The sequence below is a fragment of the Tenebrio molitor genome, chromosome 3 (genome assembly GCF_963966145.1).
Source record: "Tenebrio molitor chromosome 3, icTenMoli1.1, whole genome shotgun sequence".
NCBI lineage: Eukaryota > Metazoa > Arthropoda > Insecta > Coleoptera > Tenebrionidae > Tenebrio > Tenebrio molitor.
This window is the reverse complement of record NC_091048.1, coordinates 30833218-30842219: the sequence shown is the minus strand read 5'-3', so window position 1 is coordinate 30842219 and position 9002 is coordinate 30833218. Positions and strand designations below refer to the sequence as shown.

General features: G+C 37.0%; 1 long non-coding RNA gene across 1 annotated transcript; it reads left to right on the top strand.

The window, feature by feature from the left end:
- The first annotated feature begins 2892 nt into the window (after nucleotides 1–2892).
- Nucleotides 2893–4263, top strand: LOC138127393 (uncharacterized). Its single transcript, XR_011158217.1, has 2 exons — nucleotides 2893–3161; nucleotides 3869–4263. It is a non-coding gene; the product is annotated as an uncharacterized lncRNA (long non-coding RNA).
- The last annotated feature ends 4739 nt before the right edge of the window (nucleotides 4264–9002 follow it).

Here is a 9002-nt window from a genome sequence, read left to right as displayed (position 1 = left end):
TTATGATCCACTGAAGATTTGATGGTAATTTTTATTTTAGTAATAAATCAATAATACATACTACGGAATGCATACTGTGTGAACAACAAGCAGTTTTATTTGACTAATTTTACTCTTCAAAGTTGAAATTAATGAACGTAAATAATTTGACAAAAAACGTAGTAGGCGAAATGGGAACAAAAATTAGGTTTTAGGTATATTTTAATTTATGATTTATTTTAATCAGCCTCGAGCTGATCTCGCTATTTATTTTTTAAATGAAAGTGACAAAAGTCAACGAACATTTCAGCCTGCTAAAAATGATAGTGGCAAGAAAACACTAACTAAAATATTTTTTTCACAACTTTTTCACCACTTTCGGATATTAAATTGTAATCTATCCAATCGTTTAAAAAATCTTCCAACTTTGTTCCAGAAATGGTTTGAATACATCAGAATAAAAGTTAACGAAGTACCATTCCGGACACGGAATCTTGGCCAACATTTTTTTGACATTTCTAAAAAAAATATGTAAACCAATCATTAGTGTCATTAATAATAGTATATTATATATTGAGGGAGAGAAATGCATGATTTTTCCTAAGGTGCAGTTTGTAGCCAGAGGGCGAAGCCCGAGGGCTACAAAGCACCGAGGGAAAAATGAGCATTCTCTCCAGAAGTATATGTATATACTATTTTTTTCACGGTAGGGAGTAGAAACAGCACAAAAATCTAAAATTTTAAGAATAAAAAAATGATGACAAATGAGTTGTCATCTTTCGATGAATTTAATCGAATTAGTAGTCTTTGAGATTTATGCCTTGACAACAATTAGATTTTTGTCACAACTGTCAAAAAAATGAAAACTCCCATTAGATTTTTGTCACAACTGTCAAAAAAATGAAAATGCTCTACTTCTGTCACGACGTTGACATCCGAGAAGTTGATTTCTACTCCCGATCGTGAAAAAATGACAATTATTAAAAATCACTTTGAAGTTTTTATTGTGACATCAAAAAAGCAGGGAAATAGCATTATCGAGTCAAAAGTTGGGTTATATTCAATAAAGGCCAGTTCACACATATTTGTCAGTTAAATTTCAGTTGTGGCCAAGATTCCATGTCCGGAATAGTACTATTGCGATCAAAAAATTTTGGACACTAACGTCATCGTGCTGTCATACATTCTAAAACGACCCTTATGTATCTATTAATAACCTCAATTTTGATTGTGTCAATTTTGAAAATGTGAATGTCAGATTTCCCGAGAAAATATTCAAAAAGTTGTAAAAATCGGACAAATGGAATAGAACGAGGTTTTAATTAATAAAAAATATAAAATAAATACCCAAATGTACTCGCATATTAAAAAAAAATATATTTTAAACCGTTGTCAAATTGACAACAATTTCATCTTTCGTGTGGCAGTTTCAATAAAGCATGATTTAGAATAATTTTTTTAATGTGACAGAAGCTTGATGTCCAAAATTTTATGATCGTAATAGTACATATAAGTTTTGCCATACAATTCCCTATGGCAACAGTTAAAAAAAAATGCGCTGTATACATACAGTCGCGAGCAATAAATTTTGGTCGTCAGTCAAAATTTTGACCACGACTTAACAAAAACCAAATTCGTTAATTGCAGAATAAAATACTCGAAGGGTGACAAGGTCGTTTATTTCTTGCCTTACGTCAACGTAAAATACAGGCTGTTTTTGAAATGCGTGCAGAAATTTTAACCACGAGCTACTGGCTTCATGTAGAACTCGGAAAAAATATTAAAAAAACTCTGTCAAAAAATAAAATGACATTTATTTTTTGAGCTACAATTTTTTTTAATTGCTTTTAATTTTCTACGTTGTCCTACAACCTCGTAGGTAAAATTTCGGCACATTTTAAAATTACACCCTTGTATATCATGTTTTTTAAATAATACGCCAATGCGAAGTAACCTATAGGAAATACCTATGCTTTAAAACAAGGAAACCGCATAGGTGTACGTTTTATAAAACATGATATACAGGGTGTATTTTTAAAATGTGCCGAAATTTTACCTACGAGGTTGTAGGACAACGTAGAAGACTAAAAGCAATTAAAAAAATTGTAGCTCAAAAAATAAATGTCATTTTATTTTTTGACAGAATTTTTTAAATATTTTTTCTGAGTTCTAGATGAAGCCAGTAGCCAGCAGTGATTAAAATTTCTGCACAACTTTCAAAATCACCCTGTATGTTCATTCAATATCACCACAGTGTTAAAACAGACCGAATATTTTTTTTAATTTCAGTTGTGGTATCAAAAAAAAATGCAATGATTATTAAATTTCTTTTTGTACATAATTATGTACATATGTAGATATGTACGTACATACATACATATATGAATCCACGTACATTTTTAATTATTGAAAAATTTTTAGCAGCTTTTCGCATGATCGTGTTATAGCTAGTTACCATTGCTGTTGACACAATCTGAAAGTTGAACTTACAGTCTTAAGGAATATTATATGCTCACTCAGGTTTGTAGTGTTTTTAGAGCCATTTCGTTTCCTGTATATTTTTTTCATTTGGGTCATCAATAGCAAAGTTACAGCGTGGGCCGTTTTTTTAAGACAGCCTGTATGTATCTTCTTATATGGCTGCATTTTTCCCTAGACAGATAGAGGATTTTTGAAATGCAAAATAGAAGATGCGATAAGTAAGTACATATACTACGATCGGTCGCTACGCTGCTGGAATGTTTACGTATATCGGCGCCCATGAATGTCAGTGGGGTTAGTCAAAGGTTAATATAAACGAAATATGATCACGTAGGTCGCACCTGCTCCGGCTCATCTCTATTTAAATCCCCTCCCAGATGTGACGTGCGCTAATCAAATTCAAGGTCAGGCCTTGAACGATACAGCTTTTTACAACAATACGAGAGGAAAAAATTCCATCTAATGCGCCACCCTCCTCCTCGGCGAACCATGGTCGCCGTCGAGATAGCGACCTTGGCATTAACGTGAATTTTTTCCGGTTCGCTGATGCCGTCTTCCTGGTTCAAATATGCTGCACCAGATCTGTTTTACCGTTAATGCCGATCATTCGAGTGGTTGCCAATTAGTCACGTGGGTGGTTAATGACTCACCGAAACGGCCCCAAGGTCGTGTTCTTTGCTAATCGACAAAAATCACCAATGGTAGGTATGCATAGGGTAAGTGGGTCATAACAGTCACCCTTCCTTGCAAATCGATGCAGCTGCACCGGGCCACAAGGTCGAGGACGCCACTTGTCATACGCGTTCCTAGTCAACATTTGCATGAGTATAATAGAAATGACGCCAATTGGGCGAAATTACTTAAACAGGTCATGCGTGTTTTTGTCTAGGAAAAGAGGCTCAATTTGTACGATAACAAAACTAGTTTGTTGAGGGAACACTTTTTATGATATACGAGAGTCACTTGTTTAGAGACGATTGTTAAATGTGTCACATGACAGCAAGAAGTTCCCTCCTTGATGTCTTGAATTCAAACTGGTGTTAAAGTCATTCAAAACCAAAATCACATAAATACAATTATGTCCGTCCTAAAACTAAGAAAGTAAATTACTTTTTAAATGTCCCAATGATAGGTAAACAATATGGTGATAGTAAGAAAGCATTTGCATAATTGATTGACGACGTTGAACACTTTCTTACTGTTGAAAGTTTTAACTCTCGATTAACAATTAATCGAGATAATTTGTAGAGATCGAAATGTTCTTTTTTCTTCGAGTATGGGTGAAATGAAAATTGCCAACATGAAACCTGGACTATTTTTGCTTTATGTTTATTGTAACACGCCATGCATCGTTTTTATAGATTTATTGCTTAAAAATAACCGTTTTACATAAGTCGACCTTCTCTAGTTTTAGCATTGCGGTGTGGAATTAACCGTCGGTTGTTTCCATCTTGAATGAGATCCTGGCCATTTTGAGAATGCAACGTAGAAGCTAAGGTCAAGGATTCGGTGCTTGGATATTGATTTAGGGCGGCGCCCCAATGCCAAGGCCTCGCGGTCACGGGGAAGGTCGCCCGGGGCCTCTTGGGAGCCGCCAACGTTGACAAATAAACACCTTAATTAATCCAAGTTGACTTAGTTGTTCGTGAAGATTAACGACGAATATTGGACGATTTTGTGTGAAGTTTTATCCGAAGAGAGTCAGGAAGAACAAACGATTAGCATCTCAGTTTCGGTGCGAAGGGCACGGAAGGGGAAGAACTTTCAATGTACGTATAAGTATAATTAAACAATTAAAATGAAGGTTTATTTTATTCCAATTCCTATGTGTTGAGTGAAATTCATGATCTGAGGAGCTTAAACCGTTATATAAACACGTAAATAACTGGCTTTAGTTCAAGGTTGGTGTTAAGTTCAAGATCAAAAGTCCGTCGTGATATCCAGTTGAATTTAAGGGTGTAGGTGGCATTTGCAAAATGTCAAGATCGTAGAAGCATTTTTTTCTCTTATTCTCTTCCCATAGTGTTTTAGATTCCTTAATGCGATTTCCTGGTTATGGAAAGTGATTTTACCTTGCATTTCAACCTTCCGTCACCTTCGACCTCCACTGTGCTTGCATTAAAGGCTTTCACTTTTCGTTTCCTGCATCGAGGGATGTTTGAGTCGACCCAATTAGACTGCAAGGCTACGATACCTGATAATAATGTTAAGGACTATTCAGGATATAGATCGGAATAAACTAATAGGTGCGCCTTCGGTGACTTTCACCTGATGTTGTACACACGCTCATTTTCACATTGTTGTTTAGTAATAACGCACCGTCAATACACAACACTTTTCCGTTTCTCAATTTTTTAATAACAGTTGTCAAATAAACACGTCACGCAAATAAGGAAATGTCCTTGAACAAAAGGATGTAAAAATAAAACGAGACGTTCGATCGACCTTCAGATAATTGACATGTCTCTGTCTTGACTTGACAGAGTTCGCCTCACGATCAAGGGGTGGCTTAAAAGTCCAAAGTTATTTATTCATTCTCGACGCCTCTTCTGTCCAAAAATCTAAAATTGTGCAAGTGTCGACGCTGCATTATTGTAATTTCTGAAATGTTTATTGAACAAATGCTAAACAAGTGCTAATTAACAAATGAAACTGTGCCAAGATCTAACAATTAACACTAAAAATTTAGAAATAGCATTTTTTTGGGTCAAAGACTGCTATTGTCCAGTCCAATGTTGCCGCGTGTCTTCTCGAGTCATCGACGCATACATTTATTTATTTTTCCTATTTTATCGTCAGTTTATTAGATACCTTTAGTCTTTTATAATCAGTCGAGATTCAATTCAACAACCCAAACACTGGCACACAGTCTACGAATAAACTTTCTCCCGTTCGATTCCTCTTGATTCATCGTGTCCCTCAATATGGAATTTTCCAAGAGATTTAAATGTTTGGTGCAATTTTTACCGACGTACAAGTAAAGTTGTGAAAGGTTAGAACACTGAAGGATTAATTATATGTATGTGCATACTTTTTTTAAATCTCCGTTCGCCGATACAGTAATAAGTAGGTATGCCTACGTATGGACAATAATACGGAACTCGTCATATAATGTAAAAATAATATTAAAAAAGAACAAAACAAAATGTCAAGGATAGCTTCAAACTGTATTTTTTTTATATAGTTTTGCATTAATAAAATTTGCGAATTTTATAAAACTTGGCGATCGAATAGTGTCTTCCACTTTCCGGGCAGATGCACTCGCCGACCACTCACACTAATCTCTGCACTGATCTCCAAGCACCAAGACACGCGTGACCTACTACAGCAATAACATTTTCCATTTTTTTTTAATTTAAAAATTCCATCAATAAACTTATTCTTGACAAAGTAGATCCTCTAGTTCGGATCCTTGTCAAAAAATGGTTCGTTCAGCAAACGATGCCTTTCCTTGTAATCATTTTCACAACGTGGACTCCAATTTAGGGCGGTTTGTTTGTAGCAGCATCAATTGTTATGTTGTACCGAAAGAGAAAGTGTAAGAAGAACCGGTCGACACACATACCTACTTTTCGGTGAGGATCGGTAAAAGTGAAAGCCATCATTGTTTTACTTTCTTCTAGGATAAAGGAAAACACGTTAATAAAAAAAATCGGTTCAATTTTGTAGAAACTCGCGTGGGAGAGTCTTTTACCCATTTACTTTCTACATTGTAATTAATTACTCGAGGATTAGTTCGGTGTTTTTGTTGTGTTAAGGGAAGAACTGCGAGGTCTTTGCTTGCATAACCTCATCGCCATCAAATCGAACGATTGTTATGAAATAACGTAGCGTGTAGCTGTCAGCGATTCATGACCTTGCTCAAACTAACGGAACTCAAACCACCAGTCAAGGTTCAGTGTAATCAGTATGTTGTGTGTTATATTCGTTATCGCGTCCTCTAGAGAGGAAAATTGCTTGGCGCCATCGACAAGTATGTCTTTGGATTTTTAGTTTCTGGATCTCACCCTCCTAAGTCATGCTTCCCTTCGTCCAAAAAAATCTAATTCTATTCGGTTTTCGAATCCAACTGGCATTAGAAGTTTCACATCGACGTGTGGAAAAGAAATCAACCTTCAGTCTTACCTATTCAAATTCTCTGGAAATGTATCTATCTCGCTATCGATTTTTAGTCTAGAAGATAAAATGAATGTAAATGTCCTTGCACGACCTGGAAATCATTTCCAATGTAACAAGGTTGATTACACTTGCGTAATAATAGCGATCAAGTACAAAAGTGTTTAACCACTACACATTATAACAAAATGGTAGAACTGTGCCGTGGAATTAATCTCAATTTTAAAGCGGCGTCGAATGCACAAACATGTTTACGGAGTTTGTCATTGCCGTTCGACACTAAGGAAATGCTATTTTAAATTTTGTATTTCCATATTGGCAAAGTGGACCTTGTTAGAGGTCTTCTCTTGAACATTTTTGTGTGTTGGAATAAATTATTATTCGTAATCATTCACCATATAGCTAGCAAATATGTGCTTGTTGATAAGCAGGAGATTATTAATAGTACAATAACCTTGAATGTGCACTTGAGCCTCTTATCAGTACGGGGAATTTTACGCCACTAATCCCCACGTACAACACATTCGACGTAATTGGCACTGAGCAGGCCAAAATCCCTGAAATTTGTTCGATTCGAGGTCACTACCTATCCGTCAAAATGCACGCGAGAATGTCAAATTAGTAACCGGAAAATTTGCGAGATCAGGGACAAATTCCCGTTTAACCTCGTAGGCAAGCAAATTTATCATCAATTTCTGTTATCCAAGCAAACCGAGTCACCTCCGCAAAAAAATCAATAATCCTTCCAAGGGACAAGTCGCAATTTCATTCGATTTCCCGAAATCCTACGTGGGTTGAAGTCCTTAAAAGCTTTCGGTATAAATTTGCCGAGATCCCTCCTGTTCCTTCCTCCCCACAATTTTCCGCAATATTCCAGGAAAGCTCGTGCCCGGTCAAGGCCAGCCGGGACTGCCTCCAATAACGAAAGGGGGGATCTCCTCTGGGACCCAAGAAATGTCAAATTAGATTGGAAAAGTTAAATTTTCACGTCGAGTCAATCATTCGCCGTCGACAGGTAGCTGTAATAATTCTTATTACCTATGAGGATCAGGCTTTTCCACCCTTGTTCTAGCTCATTCATGACCGACCTTGGTAACGTTCATTGTGAAGCAGGGGGTGAGTAGAGCAGGTCAAGGTTCGGCACGTCCCCTCCAACTCGGGGTGTATGAAGGTCGGTCGTGAAGGGTTGGTGGAAAGCTCGCGCAAGCTTCCTAATTTCCCCCACCGCGCCGCGGCGTGGGTTTTTCACGGGCGTTCTGGCTGATTTATTGCGCAAACAAATTGCGAAAAAATGTGAAAATTCGTGGGGAATTATTTATTATAATGGGAACGTAGGAGGAAGTCGTATCGCATGCATTATCTCAGATAACATGAGTCAGAATGTGCGTCGCTATTACAGGAAAACCAACGTGATCTCGAAGTTTTCCGAGAAAACAACAGGTCCGATGGTTTCCGTTTTGTGCGCAGTTGAGGGGCCTTGAACAGATGCGGCGGCAGATGTGATTTTCGGATAGATAATGGACATCAGTACGCGTTTAAAATGTGGTTCGGATTGATGAAATTGATGGCCAATGTCACACAACGCGTATCGACTGATCGGCCAAGGCTAGATTGTTGCGTCGGGACGACGTGCGTCACAATTACGTCACGCAGGGTGGAGACCGTTACTAGGACGACGTTCGCTGACGTGCTGCTAAACTTGAACTTCACCCTTTGGATTTTAGAAAATTTTTGCAATTCAAGATGCCAAAGCACCGGCCGTGATCGGGATCACATTATACGAGTACACCACAGATAATGCCGACCGTTTGAAGCGCAAAATATTTTTTTCTTGTTATGCGATTGCGACACATGTTTATTAGTAGCTAATTGCGTCATTAATTCCTATTGTTTTTTACGATTTAAAAACGTTATCAGTTCAATAACATTAATGTCGGCCGGTTTTAATTGGAATAATTTTAATTTTCCGGTGATAAAAATAACAAATTTATTGTGAGGCCAAGGTTAAACTAAATTGTCTGCACATGCGTTGCATATCTGACTATTAATAAAATCAGATACATCAGGAAGTGTTTTGTGAAGGTATCAGCCCACATGGACTGTAACTGTTAATTTTTTGCCCCGGCAAGTGGAAAAATCGCAGTTTCGAAACTTTCAGTCTCCATAGTCCATACACCTTATTTTATTTCAGTTCCACTATTACATCTATCCCATACTGTTGTGTACAAATGTATGAATTTTATCCGATACACATTTAGAGTGGCAAATTAAGTTTAATAACAGCTTATTGTTTAAAAATTAAATTCCCTCGCATTTGACTCTTTATGTTCATAAATGTCTTTGTACTGTTCGATAAAGAAAAACCGAATCTTTCTTTCATACCACAGTATGAAGGTGCTATTGCGATCATTAAATTTTGGACATCA